This window comes from Microtus oregoni, unplaced genomic scaffold (genome assembly GCF_018167655.1).
Source record: "Microtus oregoni isolate MIOR12 unplaced genomic scaffold, Mior012 000001F_ref0000356, whole genome shotgun sequence".
Lineage (NCBI taxonomy): Eukaryota > Metazoa > Chordata > Mammalia > Rodentia > Cricetidae > Microtus > Microtus oregoni.
The window spans coordinates 53829795-53850866 of NW_024543060.1; the positions used below are offsets into that span (position 1 = coordinate 53829795).

The window sequence follows — 21072 nt, forward strand, 5'->3', positions numbered from 1 at the left end:
CTGGAATGTGCCTAGCTACAGCTGAAGAAATTACCTGGGACATTGCTTCCTTCTTGATTAAACACCAGAGCTGGCTTCATCTACAGCAGATTCTTCTATTATCATCAATTTTTATCATATTCATGCATATACTCTTATCTTTCTTTCTTCTTCAGCATTTTGTTTTGATTTTATGCTCATGGACTGATTTAATTTCATTGTAGAAGTGACATTTTATGACAAACAATAATGACAAAACTTTATATGACAAATGATGTGAGGGAAGTCTTATAAAGTTAAATGATTCATCTGGCTTATAGTGGGATCATTTTAGAATCAAGTGTGCCTAAATTAAGTTTCTTTCTACAATACTACATATTGATCTTCAATTCATGAGGTCAGGTGAGAGACCATAGTGTCACTTCAAGATGATCCAATTTTTAGGGGAATGGAAGCCTGCAGAAGTCATTGTGGCTTGCTACTTGTAATTTTTGAGTAGATATGATACCCAGGTAGGAGAGTATGAAGCAGGGTAAATATGAGAAAACATTCTTAATTCTGTATAAACAATGCTGCAAGCATTTGTTGATATTTCAGACATTATTGTGTTTGAAATTTAATATATATCTCATACAAAATAAGATCCAAGTACATTTAGAAGCTGAAATATAATCTTTGAAATGTAGAGAAGCAAATTCTTCAGGTATAATGTGAGACTGTGAGAATCAGCCTTATGTCTTAGGCCTTTACTTCTCATCTTAATTAAAAAGAACACTGGGACATATTACTGAGGTAAGTTGATCTGAACAGATGCATTTAACCTGATTTCAGAGTATGGAAGTCCTAAGTGCTCCCCTTCCACCTCTAGTCATCATAATTTTTCATTTGTTATAAAATAAGAATGAGTGTTGATGATTTTTTTTTTCATTTCTCTTTCAGGTAATTTAAAGTCTTTTTGGGATTTTGCCCTCAAGAACTTATTCCATAGAAGGAGTAAACAATGTCAGTGAATTTATTTTCTGGGGCCTTTCTCAGAGTCCAGAGATTGAAGAAGTATGCTTTGTGGTGTTTTCCTTCTTTTACATGGTTATAGTGCTGGGAAATCTCCTCATTATGGTCACAGTTTTCAGTGGCAATCTTTTCAAGTCCCCCATGTACTTTTTCCTCAGCTTTCTATCTTTTGTGGACATTTGCTACTCCTCAGTCACAGCGCCCAAGATGATTGCTGACCTGCTGGTGAAGAAAAAGAAAACTATCTCCTGTGTGGGGTGCATGTTACAACTTTTGGGAGTTCACTTCTTTGGTTGCACTGAGATCTTCATCCTTACTGTCATGGCCTATGATCGATATGTGGCCATCTGTAAACCCCTCCACTACATGACTATTATGGACAGGGAGAGATGCAATAAGATGCTGCTGGGAACATGGGTGGGTGGGTGGATTCTAACACTCCATTATCCAAGTGGCTCTGATGGTACAGCTCCCCTTTTGTGGACCCAATGAGATTGATCACTACTTCTGTGATGTCTACCCTGTACTGAAACTTGCCTGCACAGACACCTACATTGTAGGTGTGGTTGTGACAGCCAATAGCGGTACCATCGAATTGGGAAGTTTTGTTATCTTACTAATCTCATATACCATTATTCTGGTGTCTCTGAGAAAGCACTCAGCAGAAGGCAGACGCAAAGCCCTCTCCACCTGTGGTTCCCACATTGCTGTGGTCATCATCTTTTTTGGTCCCTGTACTTTTATATATATGAGGCCTGATACTACCCTCTCAGAGGATAAGATGGTGGCTGTGTTTTACACCATTATCACTCCCATTCTGAACCCTCTGATTTACACTTTGAGAAATGCAGAAGTAAAGAATGCAATGAGGAAGCTCTGTGCTAGAAAAGTCACCTGGAAGAGGACTGGGAAATAGCAGAAAGTTATCATTAAGTTGGCAAACTTCAAGTTCTTCAGCTTTGAATAATGTCATTGCTTAGTGAGACAACAATAGCAACCTCACTGGATTCAGGAGGGAAATGGTGGGGCACTGTGTTACACAGGCGTAAGGTACAATAATCATGACCATACTATAATATTTTATGTGCAGATAATTTTTGGAAATATGAATGAAAAAGATTGTATTACTCGGTCATAAGAATGATCACATAAAATAATTGCTCTTCCTAATTATTTTGTTTAAGGGAGAATCCAATGAAATACTTGAGACTGTTTTTAGGTTTTTTTTTTATTTTATTTCATTTTATTTTAGTTGTTGCAAAAAAATTCCCATTTCCCTCCCCCTCCTCGTACACATTGCCCCCTCCCCCCACTCCCCTCCCCTCTCCCCTCCCTCCCACTCCATTCCCCCTCCCTCTCGAGAATGAAGAGCAGTCCAGATTCCCTGCCCTGCGGGAAGTTCAAGGTCCTCCCACTTCTATCCTGGCCCAGGAAGGTGAGCATCCAAACAGGCTAGGCTCCCACAAAGCCAGTTCACGTATTAGGATCGAAACGTAGTGCCATTGTCCTTGGCTTCTCATCAGCCTTCATTGTCTGCCATGTTCAGAAAGTCCGGTTTCATCCCATGCTTATTCAGTCCCAGTCCCGCTGGCCTTGGTGAGCTCCCAATAGATCAGTTCCACTGTCACAGTGGGTAGGTGCACCCCTCGTGGTCCTGACTTCCTTGCTCATGTTCTCCCTCCTTCTGCTCCTCATTTGGATCTTAAGAGCTCAGTCCGGTGCTCCAATTTGGGTCTCTGTCTCTATTTCGATCCATCACCAGATGAAGGTTCTAAGGTGATATGCAAGATATTCATCAGTATGGCTATAGGATAGGATCATTTCAGGTTCCCTCTCCTCAGTTAATTGCTCAAGGTACTAGCTGGGGACATCTCCCAGGACACCTGCGAGCCCCTCTAGAGTCCAGTCTCTTGCCAACCCTAAGATGGCTCCCTTAATTAGGATATATATTTCTCTGCTCCCGTGTCCACCCTTCCTTTATCCCAACCATCCCATTCCCACAAGCTCCCCCCATTCTCCCCTTCTCAGATTTCTCACCCCATTTCCCCTTAGCCCCATGCCACCTCATCCCCAAGTTCCCAGGTTTTGCCCTGGAATCTTGTCTACTTTCCATATCCAGGCGGATGACTATATGTTTTTCTTTGGCTTCACCTTCTTATTTAGCTTCTCTAGGATCACAAATTATATGCTCAATGACCTTTATTTATGGCTAGAAACCAATTATGAGTGAGTACATCCCATGTTCATCTTTTTGGGACTGGGTTACCTCACTCAGGATAGTGTTTTCTATTTCCATCCATTTGCATGCAAAATTCGCGAAGTCATTGTATTTTACCGCTTAGTAGTACTCTAATATGTATATATTCCACACTTTCTTCATCCATTCTTCCAATGAAGGGCATCTAGGTTGTTTCCAGGTTCTGGCTATTACAAATAATGCTGCTATGAACATAGTTGAACAAATGCTTTTGTCATAAGATAGGGCATCTCTTGGGTATATTCCCAAGAGTGGTATTCCTGGATCTTGGGGTAGGTTGATCTCAAATTTCCTGAGAAATCACCAACTGATTTCCAAAGTGGTTGCACCAGTTTGCATTCCCACCAGTGTAGTAGTAGGGGCGGCGGGGCTGCATCCCCAGCACCCCGGCCACCTGCTAGCTTATGCCCCGAAATAACAACACACAAATTGCTTCATTTAAACACTGCTTGGCCCTTTAGCTCTAACCCTTACTGGCTAATTCTGATATCCCGATCAACCCATCTCTAATAATCTGTGAGCACCGGTCTTACTGGAAGATTCTAGCCTACGTCCATCCTGGGTCAGAGCTTCATCACATGTGTCTGCCCGGGAGCAGGGCATGGTGTCTCTGCTGAGGCGTCTGCTCCCGAGAGGAGAGCTGTCGAGTCTGAGCTCACTTCCTCTTCCTCCCAGCATTCTGTTCTGTTTTCTCCACCCACCTGTGTTCTAACCTATGAGGGCCAGCCAAGCAGTTTCTTTATTTTTTTAACCAATGACCTTCCTCCATCACACCAGCAATGGATGAGTGTGCCCCTTCCTCCACAACCTCTCCAGCAAAGGCTATCATTGGTGTTTTTGATTTTAGCCATTCTGACAGGTGTAAGATGATATCTCAAAGTTGTTTTAATTTGCATTTCCCTGATCACCAAGGAGGATGAGCATGACCTTAAGTGTCTTTTGGGGCCATTTGAATTTCTTCTGTTGAGAATTCTCTGTTCAGTTCAGTGCCCCATTTTTTAATTGGGTTAATTAGCATTTTTAAGTCTAGTTTCTTGAGTTCTTTATATATTTTGGAGATCAGACCTTTGTCTGTTGCAGGGTTGGTGAAGATCTTCTCCCAGTCAGTGGGTTGCCTTTTTGTCTTGGTGACAGTGTCCTCTGCTTTACAGAAGCTTCTCAATTTCAGGAGGTCCCATTTATTCAATGTTGTCCTTAATGTCTGCGCTGCTGGGGATATGTGTAGGAAGTGGTCTCCTGTGACCATATGTTGTAGAGTACTTCCCACTTTCTCTTCTATCAGGTTCAGTGTATTCAGCCTGATATTGAGGTCTTTAATCCATTTGGACTTGATTTTTGTGCATGGCGGTAGATATGGGTCTATTTTCATTCTTCTACAGGTTGACAACCAGTTCTGCCAGCACCATTTGTTGAAGATGCTTTCTTTCTTCCCATCGAAATTCTTCACAGATCTTGAGAGGACATTGATCAACTTTACATGGAAAAACAAAAAACCCAGGATAGCCAAAACAATCTTATACAATAAAGGAACTTCTGGAGGCATTACCATCCCTGACTTCAAACTCTATTACAGAGCCTCAGTATTGAAAACAGCTTGGTATTGGCATAAAAACAGAGAAGTCGATCAATGGAATAGAGTAGAAGACCCAGATTTTATCCCACAAACCTATGAACACCTGATTGTTGATAAAGGGGCTAAAAGTATTCAATGTTTTTAGGTTTTAAAAATCTGGTATTTAAGTTTCTAGATATTCAAATAGCTAAGAGAATCTCTGTTAGTTCAAGGCCTTCTTATTGCACAGAGCAAGTTTCAGAATAACCAGGGCTGTAAAGAGAAAACCTGTCTTGACAAATGAAGGGGGAAAGCTATATTTACCTATTACACTCTCATTGTATGTATATTGCATAAATGATCCTATACATGTGAAGGATCACATCCAAGTTAATGTCTTCTTGACAGATTTCAGAAATCAAGGGGAACTAAGCTTCATAGCATTGAAACTGTGATACAACCGGCAAAGAATGTAAAAATATATGGTAAAACAAAAGTTTAGTTTTAATCATTGGTTTTGGTAAATAACATTTTCTTTCATTATTAGTCATTTCCTTTGATTCAACTATTAGAACACTGGATAGACTGATCTTATGATCTCTCAATTCAGTTGTATCATTCCACTCTACCCTTTCTCGTTTCAGGCATAGATTTCTAACAACTCAGATTTATTTCATTAAGGCAAATGTTGAGTATAAATGTGTCTTTACCATTGTTTCGTTGTATTTCTTAAAATCTATTTCTCCCTATACATAGGTTCCAATTACGTAGAAAATTGAATATAAACGTTACTCCTTGGGAAGCCTGTATTGCCTAATAATAAGAATGTTGCATTCTTGTGGTTAAATGTTCTTTTTTTAAGCAGTATGTTTACTGGAGATGCCTGAAACCTTAGCACTGAAGAGGTGAGTATGTGAGCACAAGTGGGGTTGTCAGGGTGAGGATCAGGATTTCAGAGTCAACCACAGCTACATAGCAAATTCATGGGCAGTGTATCAGAATGAAACCTTGTCATATCTGCTCACCTTCACTTTCCTGAGTCAGATCATCCCAGCAAAAGTTTCTTTCCCCCATGTAAATAAAATTTGACACTTGACTATATCTTCCTGCCTCCTTTCCATATATTTTATCATTCTTCTTGTCATATTTCTAAATATCCAACTCCTTTTTAAACAGAACCAACCTCTGTATTTTAGATTTTGAAAAAAAAACTCTCACTAAAATTTTTGCCCTCTCGTGGATCCTTTTTGAAAGTGGGTTCTTGACCTTTAAATATAGAATCCTTTGTAAAAGAGATGGAGATAGTTGAAGAGATTTCAAGCCATATTCCTTTAAGAGTAGACTGTTGTACAGACAATAAGCATCAGAAATATCATGTTTGAATGTCTGAGGAACTCCTACTCACTCTCTGGGCAGTAGCTCATCAGTTTGGAAGTGCAATGGACCCAACCCAGAGTTCTTGCCTACCGCACTGAACGTCTAAGGAGAAATATAAGAAATGCCTATTAGTATCCTAAGATTATGTTCACTTATACTCCAGAAAAAGTTAGTTCCAACTGTTTCATTTTTCTTGTCCAGTTTTGTTGTAGTATTGATAAAATTATTTTTATTTGACATGTATATGTTGTTCAACATACATAAAGTATAAAAATAAATATTAAAAGCAAATACATTAGGCTATCCATCTCCACAGTCATTGTGTGTGTGTACATATGTGTGTGCATGTAATTATTTTGCCACAGGGTCTTATTTACTCTAAAAGTATAGGGCAGGTTTATGTAAAGAAGATATTGACACAACTAAAACAGTGCAGAAAAATATTGATTTCTATGCTCTGTTTTCAGTAGAGAAAAGCAAATTGTACATAAAAAATTTTCAATTTCTTTATTTTTACATTTTCCTAAGTTTTGAGTTTTACACTACCTTGAAGACTTCCTATGCTCCATATTTGTAAAAAAAAAACAAAAAACAAAAAAAAAGAAAAACAAGTATATACTTGTGGCCTCATGATGACTTTTTAAATGGGGCTATAGAGTCTTATTTATGAACTTGAAGAATAGAGATATTCATCACCTGATTTGAAATGTTAAATTGAAGTAATATACCATAATTAGAGAACTGATAATTAAATGCAGTGTTTTCCCATGTTAATAAGTGAGTGGAATTTACATAGAATTACATTTTCAGAAATAGTTTGTTTGACAGGATTATCATATGCAACACACATATTTTTTCATTTTTAAAAAATTTAGTGCAATCCTCAAATGAAAGTAGCTAGTACCTATTTCTCTTCATGGCCAATAACTCTGTCAATAAACAAGTTCAAGGTCGAGCTATATATTTTGTACAGTTTGCTCTGGTAAGAGCATCATTATGATGATTGTGGACAGGAATATAAAGGAGAAGACATTCGGATGTGTCAGTGCTTCAAGATCCTCTAGTACACATTTTTTTATGCAGGGCCTCAAACAATAAAGTAATACAAAGGCACAAGCTAGCCAGTTCCTCTCTTAAACATTCCAACTTGAAGTTTACCTATTTTCTGTACTAGCACATGAAAGGTAGATATTGATTCAACAGATAGACCAAGATACAGCAAAGAACTACAACATTTTGTTTTGGCAACACCCATGTTACATGACATTCATAATGCCTCTATTCCCAAAATTGTCTCTAGCAGAGACAATCATGATATAAGAAAAAGCAAGTGCTTTGTCATCACAGGCAGAAATAAACATAAGCACATAAATGAAAATGATAGTTTAGAAGAACATAAATGAAAGTGATGTGTGAATTACAGGTAAGGAGGGATTTGAGGAAGACCTCTGATGCACATCCTTAGAGTGAACAAGATGGTGATGTAAAGAGTTATCAGCAAAGTCAGTGTCTCTTACAATGGCTACATGCACAGCATACTTCATGTCTTCTTATTGAAAACTCTGAGATCTGAATCCTGGTAGTCTTGATGATGAATGACATGAAGCCTTTGTAGACCCTTTTTGTATATGGTCTTCATGAGTACATAAGGAATATAAATGACGGACAACTTGCTGATATACAGAAACAAAAGTTACAATCACTATCCACATGGTTGCACTATACTTTATTTCAAATACTTTTATATCTGCTCCAGCTACTCTATCCTAGTAATACAGGGAACTATAAAAGAATTCATATCTGTGATAAAACTATTTCTGTGTTGTTGAGGATAAAAAATAGTAAACAATGTGATTAGATTGAACTGTTTTTATTTCAGTCTCCTACCACAATTTCTTACACAATTAAATTATCCTCTACATAAAAAATTATATCTGGATTAGGAACATGTGCAGATTATATTAATAATTTTTGTTGTTAATGTGACAGGATATTGACAGAAGAATCTTTAAGAAGCAAAAGGTAATTTTTGCTCATGGTTTCAGAGACCCTTCAGTTCAACATGGCAGGGAAGGCATAGCAGTAGAAGCAACTCTATCTTTGGTGTCTTGAGCATGAGCTTGAATTTTCACCTTCCTTTTTAATTTGACAGAAAATGGGGGGGGGGAGGTAGGATGTTCTTCTGTATGTTGTGAATATATGTTGTTCCCATTGGTTAATAATTAAAGCTCTTTGGCCTATGGCAAAATAGAGTATAGCTAAGCAGGAAATCCAAACAGATATACAGACAAACGAGGGCGGTGTCAAGAGGAATGTGAGTCAGCTGTCCAATAAGAAAACACCATGTAGCTGCCAAAGGAAAAAGATGCCAGAGCATGAGAGCTAATCAAAAATGCCTGCAATTGGCCAAACCATTATATTTAATATTTACCTCTCAGTGTTTATTAATAAGCAGTTACGGGCAGAAAAGAAACCTGTCTGGCAGAATCAAGCAAGACAGAGAAAACTTACAACTACATTAGGATACATTCTGTAGAGCCTCTGCCAAGGTGATGTGTGACACTGGGAGTATAAACTCTAAGCTGCACATATGTATGTGTGAATGTATATGTATATATACATCTCTATATACATATATATAGAGAGAGAAACAGACAGACAGCTATATATACTAATGTATATAATCTAATCATAGTAACAATCACAATGTCAATTAAGATTAAAGACGTTTCCTGGTTTAATTATTAAGAATAAGAGTCAGGGGGCTGGGGAGATGTCTCAGAGGTTAAGAGCACTGGCTGCACTTCCAAAGGTCCTGAGTTCAATTCCCAGGAACCACACGGTGGCTCACAACCATCTGTAATGAAATATACTGCCCTCTTCTGGCCTGCAGGGACATATGCAGGCAGACCACTGTATACTTAATAAAAAATAAATCTTTAAAAAAAATAAGACTCAGGGCAGACAGAATTTCACTTTAGAGCCACCTGGCAGACTCTGGAGGATAAGCTCAGCTCTGCCCCCGGTCTCTAGACTTGGGACAGAAAGAATTCCACCCAGGAGCCTGCCCAGCACCTATCACACCAGGCAGTCTGGGCACCTTTATGGTAAGTACAGAGTGGCAAAATGGGAGGGGGGTGCAGAATACTGCACGTGCTGAGGAGAGAGACAGATCTGAAGAGGTGGAAGGAAGAGAAGAATGAACTGAAGTACAGGCCCAACTTGCGACTCAGGGTCAGATGTCTTGATCTGGGCTTCTTCCAAAGGTCATTACTTGGTTCGTGACCCTAATGCAGATGTGGGGGTCTGTTGCTACTAAGTTTCATACTGAGGACTGCAGTCCAGGCTGAATCCTGAGACCATGCCGATCTTACAGGGTCTAGATGCCACACAGAGCCATACAGAACTGTGCGGCCTATAATGTAACGCAGCGTCATGGTGTCATCTAGTCCCAAACTGTAGAGGTAACCGTTATATGTATCTGTGGCCCTACCACAGCAAGGATCTGTGCTGATGTCTATGGCTTCTATTACCATCTAAGATTGAGTGGACCTGGGGACATACTGGTGTTTGGGGATGATGCTGTTTCTTTGATCATGCTGATCTGAGCAATCAATCCGACAAGGCCAAGTAAGACCACAATGACATATCCAGTTTGGGCTGTTGCCAAGGACCATATCTGTGTTCGTGGTTCTACAACAGCCTGAGTCATTGTTGTTATTTGTGGCCCATGTTGCCACAAAGGACCTCACTGTTTCCCAGGATTTCGGCCTCCACCTGTGGTTTTCTTGAAGCCTAAGGGCTATGCTGCTTTGCACCCATCCCAACCTGAGTAACATACGCTGTCACCTAGGGCCAGGGCCTCATATAATCCTGTGCTGCCATTGGGGCTATGTCTTGTTCCTTGGCTCTGCCTGAACCTACACTGATGTTCACGGCTCCTGAAACCACTGAATGCGGTGAGGATAGGGCTGTGACCCTACCGCTAACTACAACACTTGGGAGAGCAGAACCCTGCACCTCCCTCAGGCATCACAGGAAAACTGTTCCTGCAAGTGCGAATCCGCATAATCTGTCCCTGAATATGCAAGAGTGGAGGAGCTGGCTAGCCCCTTGGTCTGTCATGCTGTGGTATATGGGAAGAAGAGATACCCTCCTTGTTCCTTGCACTTCATCCCTTAACACCTACAGCAGGGTAGAAAAGCTGGTCCCAGGATCTTGAAAGTGGGAGAGTTGATCCCTCACCGGCTGTAGCACTCAGAATAGTGCACCCTTGCACCTACCCTGGGCAGCATAGTAGAGCTGACCCCATTGACAAAGGCACAGGTAATCCAGCACCACGAATACACTTGGGAGATCTAACCTCATCTTTTGTCTGTCATATGGTGGAGGGAGCAATGGAGGGATGATCTCACTCCCTTGTAGTTTTTGAAGGCTTGTTGGTGCTGCCTCTTGTGCAATTCCCGTTTCCGGGGGCGGGGCAGGGGACCAGGGGCAGGGAGTTAGAAGACAGGGAGGCAATGACACAGACTCTGAGAGATTCCAAAGCACAATCTCTTTATTATAAAAGGGTCGGGTATTTTTATGGGCTAGGCAAGATAGAGCTGTGCTTGTTGGTGAGGCACAGGTGAGCATCCTGGGATTATAAAAGAGAGAGAACTGAAACAATCCCTTCCCCTGTCATCCTGCATGTGGTAACATGCGGGAAGAAAAAATGCCCTTCCTCCCCTCACTCCATGACTCCTGTGGCAGATGAGATAGCTGGACCCAGGTCTACAGGAATAGGAAAACTTGCCCTGCACCTCACCAACTGGAACACATGCAAGAGCAAGCATGGCACCTCACCTAGTCAGAATACTAGAAATGATCCTGCTGGCAGGGGCCCAGGTGAGCTGTGCATAAAGGTATGAATGGAGTAGAGCTGCCCCCACCCTCCCTGGTATGCCACAGGGTGATGAGGGGAATGGGAATAGGCTCCTCCCTCTGCTGCAGGCTTTATTGTACCACTAGCCCCAAATCATGGCACAGAGACTTATAATTGAACTTCAACTGTAGCTCCAGCTTGTTTCTAACAAGTTCTTAGGACTTAAGTTAACCCATTTCTATTAATCTATATCCAGTCACAAAGCTCATAGTTTTTACCTTTCTCGTCTTCCAAATCCTGTTTCCTCTACATCTGGTAGTCTCTTCACTATTCTTCCTCAAGACCTTTCTGTCCCAAGAAGTCATACCTAACCTCTTTCTGCCTATCTATTGACCATACAGGTCTTTATTAAAGCAATCAGTGACACATCTTTACACAGTATAAAGGAAAATTCCACAACACCCCTCTTCACTTGGTGCCTATGACAGGCAGGAGAGTTGACCTCAGAGGCATGAGAACAGAAGAGCTGTCTCTGCTCCTCAGAAAGTACAGTAATAAGAGAGTTTGCCCTGTAGTTCATCTGGGCAAAACAGTAGAGCTGGCTCTGGTGATGTGAGTACAGGTTAGCTGAACTCAAGCTGTGAGAGCAGGAAAAATGGTACTGCTCCTTGCTCTCTGTTTCATTGGGTGAGCTAGGCAGGGCAGTGCTGGAGAGCTCATCTGGATGCTGACAATGAAGGGAAGCTGGCAAGATGACCAACCCAGCTACTATGCAGGCCTAGAACAAGGACTAATAGGTAACCTACCCCAACAACTATCTCAACTAAAAACTTCTAGAACATGGGGGCAGATCTGCAGATCCAAAGCAACATGCTCACTAAGACACAAGGCAACAAAAGGATATCCAAGAAGAGGCCCAGTGAGAGCTGACTCTCAACAGCATAGCCAAAGTCAGAGGCTTTGATCCAGATCAATGACTCAATGCAGTGAACACTTACAAGTAAAGGTGTATTAACTAAAGGGTATACTGTGTGATTCAGGAGGCAACAACACCATAGCTTCCTTTCCATACCAAGCATATATATATATATATATATATATATATATATATATATATATATTCCCTCCCCACAAAATACAAATATATTTTATTGACATTTTAAATTTTGCTTTTGGGGGGAGGTTGAAAGGCAGAGGGTAGCAGCAAGGAAAGGAATGAGAGAATGAGATGCATGATGTGAAATTCACAAAGAACCAAAAAAAAAAGTTTCAGAAAAAGAATAAGGAGTATGTGACAAGGAAGAACATGCTCACTCATGCTAATACACATACACACAAACACTCAAAAATAACACACAATGACTGCACCTTATAAGAAAACATCTACAAATTTATGAATATAATACATTCCTTTGAATGAAGGTTATATTAATGGAAAAGTCATGAGAAAACATATCATCTATAATAAAGGAAGTCATTTGAAAGAGGATAAACATTACAGGCTCTGAATCTAAGTTGTTTCCCCTTAACATGGGCCTACTAGCAATGAACATTTATTAAAACATGAATGAGATAAATATTCACTTCTTCTTCCTATGTCTTCTTTTACAAAACATCTTGGTATTCACTTCAGGATTTATCCATTATCCCATTCTCTAGAAGGAACCAAATCACCACTCCCAGGACACTGCTATTCTAATCATGTAATTGAAAGATAAGATTTTTTTTATTAAGATAAATAAATTGATTCCTTATATATCACACGAGACTTTTCTGCTACAGAGCTTCCTCATGGCATTTTTCACTTCTGCATTCCTCAGTGTGTAAATCAGAGGGTTGAGAAATGGTGTACAAATTGTATAAAACACTGATATCATCTTGTCCATGGGAAAGGTGGATGCAGGACATGTGTATATAAATATGCAAGGCACACAAAACAAGATGACTACAATGATGTGGGAGATACAAGTAAAGAGGGCTTTTTTTCCTCCCTTCAGCACTGTGGTTTCTCAAGGAATAAAGGATGATTACATATGAGACCATGAGAAAACTCACAGTGCAAAGGATCCCACTATTGGCCACAAAGAGAAGGTTGATCACATAGGTGTCTGAACAGGCAAGTTTCAACAGTGGTTGTAAGTCACAGAAATAGTGGTCAATCTCTTTGGGACCACAAAAGGGTAAACTCAAAGCCAGAAATATCTGCACTAAAGAATGAACACATGATCCCACACAGACTATGGCCACCAGCATCCCACAGACCTGGCGGCTCATGATGTTCATATAGTGCAGAGGCTTACAGATGGCGGTCAACAGCTATGAGGATGAGAATAAAGACCTCCTGGGTGCCAAATAAATGTAATACAAAGACTTGGATTAAGCACTCACTGAAAGAGATAGAGGCCTCCTTTCTGAGTAAATCCACAATGGTTCTAGAAGCTATAGTTGTAGAGAAGCAGGTGTCAGACAAGGATAAGTAGAACAGGAAGTAGTACATGGGACTCCCAAGTGCCTGACTTGTCTTGATGGTAGCAATGATCAGCAAGTTACCCACTAATGTCCCCATATAAAAGAACAGGAAAATGGCAAGCACTATGTTCTTCCTTCTGGGGTCCCTTGTTAAGCCAAGGAGAAGAAAATTGGTAACATTGATACTCAGCTGCATGGCTCATGAATGAGAAGTAAAGTGTACAAAATGTGTCATCTGCAAAAGATAAACTAATTTTAACAAGTAGTATGACATAGTTAAAATAAACGTATTTCTTTCCTATAATTATATATTCTGCTTCTTGATTATTAAATTGCTATTCCCAATCTCTGTATTCAGTTTCAAGATCTTTATTAGTGTCACAGAAGCTCATGAAATTAACACTTTTTCCACAATACTATCCATATATAAACTCACTGATTTTAGCATGGTTCTGATTAAATTTGCACTTCAATTAATATAAAATGAACTAGTATATACTTTCCTTTTTTATTTAACTAATTGATCATGGGCAAAACTTCTGATGAGGTATGATTTTTAATCTATTTTTCTTATTTTGAATAGAATTCTAGTCCAATATTTAAAATATATATATATATATATATATATATATATAGTCAAGCTACTCACTTTGGGGTGTTAATGATAAAAGCATAACAAAATTTATGGTTGATCTCTGGCAAGAACTCAAACCACAGGGAAGCAAATGTTGATATCTGAATTTCAAAATCATGACTAAAGCCTTCCTACTTAAAATTTTTGTATAAAATGAAAAATGAACCTGAGGACATGAGGTGGTCATTCAAGACGAAATTATGAAGAAAAACTCACTCCTAAAAATCTAATGATTTTACAGTTTCATTGACTATATAGCTTTTGGTTTGTTTATCATCAACCTATATATTGTCAGTTTCTACAATGAAGTTATTATTATTTTTTTTTTTTTTGGTTTTTCGAGACAGGGATTCTCTTTAGCTTTGGTGCCTGTCCTGGAACTAGCTCCTGTAGACCAGGCTGGCCTCGAACTCCCAGAGATCCACATGCCTCTGCCTCCCAAGTGCTGGGATTAAAGGCGTGTGCCACCACCGCCCGGCTTGAAGTTATTTTCTTTATGCATTCAGGCAAATATTTAAAAATAAACTAAAAATTATAGATTCATATTTGAATAAGATAAATATAATTGTGAGTCTTCATCAAGCATTTAGTGACTAATTTATACAATGTTCAATCTTGCTTAATCATTTATCCATCCATGACAGATTTAAAGCTTCAAACAAGAAACATGTATAAAGACAAGTATGATTACATTTGATGGGTAAAAATTGTTTTGCATCTCTCTAAATAGAAGAACTCCAAGATTTTTTGAATAAGAAAGTAAATGTAATATAATTCATTTCTAGTCAATAAAGAAATTAATTTTCTATGTGGTATGAGGAAATATTTTAAGAAAAATATATTTCTCATATCCACATTCTACTTGTAGTTTGTTTTTAAAGTTACTTCTTTAGAATTTATTTATTACTATTTCATAAAATTATGCATTATTGGAAAAATATAATTATGCATACCTTTCACATAGCTTCTTTTGTGGAAATCTATGCATCTTCAGCAATACTCTCAGAGATAAATTCAGTGTCTTTTGCAATGTAGAAGGTTCGTGGTGTTTCAAGTGAAATAGTCTCTATTAAAATTTGAATGCAATGATAATTATCTAATATTGTTAATGTCATTCACATTATGAAGACATTCACAAAGCTAATGTATTGATGATTTTATTAATCATGTAGAGAAGATAACAAATTCACTCAAAATTTATGAACCCAAGACAAAAACCCAAGCAGAACCAACAAAACTGAGATTTATAAAATATCTTAATGAGTTTCCTAAATGACTTGGAATGGAAGGGCCCGTGTGCTGTACGTCTTAGCATAGTATGAGATGCTGTCTTCCGGAAGAATGGCTGTTTTAACATAAAACACTGAGACAGCAGTACTTGACCTTTGAAGCATGCAAGGATAATGTTAAAAACAATATTCACCTTTGACTGTACTATGAGTTTATTGTTTGTATGCTTATTTATTTCTTTAATCTTTGGATTTGTTCATGTTTTGTTTTAATTTGGAGTTTTATTTATTATTGTTATTTTTATTTATATTTTGGTTTTTATGCCTATAAATAATATCTGTCCCCATTTCTCCCCAAAGGTAGCAAAAAATTCAATTTTTCAGGTTATTAGTCATTAAAATGTACCTCAATGTCCTCAAGACAAACAGCAGCACAATACAGCATAATTTCTAGAAACAACTGTACTCAACCTAAACTTTTCAAATAAGATCAAACAACTTTAGACTGGCAACACTGGTTAAAATATAGTAAACCCAGAGTATGTAGGTATTGGATGTGATGGATAAGATCTGAAATAACAGCAAACCAGAAAAGGCAGCAAATGCAGAAGGGTGGAAATTAGTGTCTGTTGGCTCCTTCCATGGATCTATACTGCTTTAAAGAAACTGTACTAGGAAGAATCTGCTTTTCCAGGATGCTGTCTTATCACCTGTCCTGAATTCAGTGGCACTGTCTTTGTGTCTTTCAGAGACTCTCACTCCTAAATATATTTCTATGCATCAGTTAGCACAGTCTGAGAATATTAAATAGCTGCCATAATTTCTTTAGCATTTTAGAGCTTAAATTAAAGAGTTACATAATAAACCCTTCTCAAACCTCTCAAGCTATGTTACTTAATCCCATGATTCATGCTGTATCATCAAAAATGAGCACTGGGAAATACCTGGGCAGAGATACAGAAACACACAAATTAAATACATTTAAAGTAGACTTTCTGCATCTAGTTCCCGCAATTGTCAGAAATTACTATGCAGTTTTTTTTTTTTTAGTTTTACTAGACAGGTAGCAGGTACATTGTGAAGGACTTTGGATTGAAAAGGTGATACCTGATATTCATATAAAAGCAGTTTCTCAGTGAGATTTCAGGAACACCTCTATACATTATTATTATTACACCTATATTATTATTACTTATTATTATTATTAATTGTATATGTAAAATGTGTCCTTATTGTTTTGGTTTGTCTGAAGTTTATCTGAATTTAAGATGTTAGTCAACTTCTTAAAGTAAATTTCAGGTGTATATCTATTATAATATCACTTTAGAAGCATGTAAAGAATATTTATACTATGCTATGATATACAGTACTCTGCTCAAGTATTGTACTTGCTCATCACAAAGCTGCTGCTCCCAGAGTGCTGTCCATTACTCCATATCAAACTTTTTCTCCAAATTTTAGTTAGAGGTACAATCTTCTGGGCTTTTTTTTTTTTTTGTGAACATGAATAGTTCTTGGTCAATCTAATCTCATCCAGTCATGTTCCACAAAAACATTTGGGAATGTTTCTATACTTTAGCAGGTCAAGAAACAATCTTAAATTTTAATATATCAGATGTATCCTATTCTTCCCACACAATAATGATTAACTTTCACATATCCATTTCTTATGTGGTATTTATTGACTTTAGAGATTTGCTTCATTCCAAAGACAGGACTTCATATTTATGATAACAATAATTTTTAAAAGTATACTGTTCTTTTAAAGTTAATGTTTCTTTTCCAAAGCATAGTGAAGTAAACATATATTCACACAGTGTATTGAAACATATTAAAATATGCATATTTACCAAATCTGTAGTAATGTATGTCTGGATTCACAATGTGGAAATAATCTCTCTCTCCTGTTATAGGACCAGCTACTTAAGTCTCACCTGCCCAACACCTTTTAATAGCAGCCAACCCACAGGATTCTTGAAAAAAATATTTTTCTGCCCTCCTGAGGGACTGTATTAGCACATACTGTTACAGAACATTGATGTTGTTTGTAGCATTATCATCTGATATTTCCCCTCTGCAGCTAGTCAAAACCATTCCAGAGACTATAATACATCTAATTTACACTGTTTAGACTATAGCAATATTAAATGAATCATCCTTGAATTCACTAACAAGAAAGGAGTTAGGACAAAATTTTGCATTAAAGTTGCCAGAGTAGAAAAAATACAAATGTATGAATGAGTAGTAAGACAATATTAGGACCAAAAAAAGGAGAAAATATTATTGGTACAAGAGAATTTGAATCATGAATCCTTGCTTCAATGTATGGCCTTAAATTAGCCTTACTACCTTGGATGGGGGATGTGGAGAAATTGTAGCTCACATGATGAATTTGGAAAGTAGTTGTTAAATATTATCAGGGAGGGAAGTTTTGAGTGATAAAACTTAAAGTCTATTCTGTGGTCTACAGAAGATACATTTCAAGATTACAGAATTATTAACAATTTCTCTGAGGATTAGTATGAATACAGAACTCTGAATCTCACTTTAAGAAAATAACCTCTCCATTTGTTTTACAAACCCAAATCATTGGAAACAGATGTTTTCATTTTTCAGGTCTTCTTAGATAAAATAAACATTACTCAGATACTTGAGTTAGATCACATCAAAATATGGAAAAGAAAAATGAAACAAACAAAACCCAAAACAAGCGAATAGAGTAGACAAGCTAGAGATAACCCCCAGCTCCTTGTAGAAAGAATAAATAGGGGAAATTAGGCTTTTTAAGTTATAATCAAGAACACTCTCAGGTTTAGTAAAAGAATTCTGTAAACAATCTAATGGGAAATGGGATGTATTCAGAAAGAATGTCTAGGGTTTCAGGGCATGCAGCTTAGGCTTTGGTCCATTGTGCTGAGAAAGGGAAAGAAAAGAAAAGGTTTCTGGGTTGGAAGGCATAAAACAGGTATCTTAGCAGTGAAGGTCTGCAAGTAACTACATTAGTCAGAGGGGCTTCTGGGGCATATTACAGCATATCTCATCCAAGAGACAGTCCTCCCATCTTACTATGTTTCACATGCATCATGTTTATTTTCTCCCTCTGGAGTCACGCTGCTCTGATCAGGGTGTAAAATTTGATTTTCTCCTACTCATAGGCTTCTTTAGTTGTGCCTCTGAACCTCTCTGGAGTTCTTGTCAGAAGGTATTATGAACTGCATGACGCTTTTGTCAAGGCGGTTACTGGTGATCGATCACAATACTTTAAAATCCACGGAGTGATAATTTGATGCTTCTTTCTTCTTTAAAAAGTTAAGTGTTAACAAGAACACATGGTATTATATCTAAAGCATAGTTAAGCAGGAATCCAGTCTTCTATAGCTTTCAAACCTGCTAATTTTATTTTATTTTATTTTATTTTATTGCCATCCATTGTGTCCCAGGCTTTATTTATTATTTAAGAACAAAATGAGTGACAGGCTCACGATCAAAACAGCATTGCTGAACTTCATCTTCCCCACCCTTTTTGTGCTTGCGACCCCTCCTCAGTAAAGGAGCTTCACCCCAAAGCTATGGTGGCTCCAGGTTCTATCTACCTCTCTCCCCCTCGCCTCAGCTCACCTCATTCCCAGGCAGGGCTGGCGCCTCAGTTTGAATGCATGGGAGAGCCCAGAGCAGCTACGGGAACGGTAGGAAAGGCCCCGCCCTCAGGAAACGTGACTGGAGAGTAGAGTGTGGTAAAGTGGGGGCTCCCATAGCTTGGGGCACCAAAATGGGGCCCTGGGGGTAGAGGAAAAGATACAGATCCCCCTCCCCCCGGAAAGGGTACCCGGCAGCCTCATACTCTTCTCGTTGGGAATAATCAGGGCTTGGTCGTTTGCCCTTCTGGAGACGGTTACAGAACCACACTCGGACCACATCCTTCTCCAGGCCGAGCTGCTTGGCGATAATGCTTATCTGCTGAAGGGTGGGCTTCGGGCACTGCATAAACATGCTCTCCAGGTTCCCCCTCACGCTGTTCTCAATGCTCGTCCGCTTTCTCTTTCGAGCCTGCACCTGGGTCTCCGCTTTGCATAGCTCATGAAGGTTCTCGTTGTTGTCGGCTTCCTCTACCCACTTCTCCAGCAGGGGGCGCAGCTTGCACATGTTCTTGAAGCTGAGCTGCAGAGCTTCAAAGCAGCAGATGGTGGTCTGGCTGAACACCTTTCCAAAGAGAACACCCAGGGTGAGCTCCACGTCGGCCTGGGTGTACCCCAAGGTGATCCTCTTCTGCTTCAGCACCTTGGCAAACTGCTCTAACTCCTTCTGCAGATCTTTCATGTCCTGGGACTCCTCGGGACTTGGTTCCACCTCCTCCAACTTCACGGCACCCGGGAAGACAGTGCCAGGCTCAGGGGAGGCCCCCTCCGAGTTGCTCTCCGCTCCTTCTCCTGCCTGATCCTCAGGCTGCGAAGTCTCCAGGTCAACTTGGGGCACTAGGCCCAGTCCAACTTGAGGTCCACAGTATGCCATCCCTCCACAGAATTCATACGGCGGGGGACAAGGGGAGATCCCCAACACTTCTGAGCCTGGCCCAGCAACCCCTGGCCTGAGTCCAGGCTCAACTGGAGGCCCTTAAAAGCTTATCCAAGTCCGAGGGTCTACCAAGCCTGGCTCCAGCCCTCCCGACCCATCACCCCCACTAGGTGGTGGTGAGAAGGCGAAGTCTGAAGCCAGGTGTCCAGCCATAGGGAAGGCGGGCACCCCAGGCCGGGGGCCTGACGGAAGGAGGGCTCACCTAGGGACGGCTTAAACCTCTCTCCCTCCAAACCTGCTATTTTTTAACTAGATACCTGGAAATTGTGGTGAAAACACACTGTAAATTAGCTATCTAGTAATTTTTGTAAAAAGACACATTAAATAATACATTTTTCTTAAAATAACATCCAATTGTTTTAAAAACCTTCATGTAAAGATTTATTTATTTATTATGTATACAGTATTCTCAGTACTCTGCCTGCAGAATAAATAAATAAATCTTTAAAAAAAACCTTCATGTAATAATTTCATATTTATACTTGAAATGTTTCCATACCCCGATATTAAGTCTCTCTGTAGATGCAATAAATCAGATCAAGCTGAATTAAAAGTCTAGGGTTAATGTACAAAGCAGCTCCTGGGTAGCCTCAGTGAGGAAGTAGAATACCACGAGGGGTAACCACGAGGCAGGTGGGTTATTGCATCATAAGTATTGTAAGCGTGGTCCGGTGCTTGTCAGGGGAGGAATTGACCCTTGATAGGCTTTCTGAGGGGGCGGGGTCTGGAATGGGAGGAATGAGGCTGGGTGGAGCTTCCACATAAACATCCCAGAGTTCTTGGGTATATGTGTACACATTCAAGTCTGACTAATTCCTGCAGGCATGGGACAACATGGGGAAGGGGTAGATAGGAGTCTGTGGGCCCAGGCTTATCAGGTGGTACGAGTGGAAAAGCAGCTAATTGTCATCCTAGAGACCTTAGGCATCTGTTCCTTAAGGAGGGTAAGAAGAAAGGCTGGTAAGGAAATAATAGATTATCCCCAGCCCTATGAACTGGGCTAGCCATGGGAAGAAAGAAGACTGGCAGAAAGAATGGAGCAGATAAGTACCCTGGTTGTACAAAAGAGACAAGGCTGAAAGAGTGAGACATGAGAGTAGATGTGCTCTTTATTGGGACATGTTTGGA

At 39.4% G+C, this 21072-nt stretch overlaps 3 pseudogenes; 1 reads left to right on the forward strand and 2 right to left on the reverse strand.

The window, feature by feature from the left end:
* Positions 1 to 480: 480 nt before the first annotated feature.
* On the forward strand, positions 481 to 1906 carry LOC121463481 (annotated as a pseudogene).
* A 10885-nt stretch (positions 1907 to 12791) lies between these two features.
* LOC121463229 lies at positions 12792 to 13705 on the reverse strand (annotated as a pseudogene).
* A 5310-nt stretch (positions 13706 to 19015) lies between these two features.
* Positions 19016 to 20097, reverse strand: LOC121455622 (annotated as a pseudogene).
* Between the last annotated feature and the right edge of the window lie 975 nt (positions 20098 to 21072).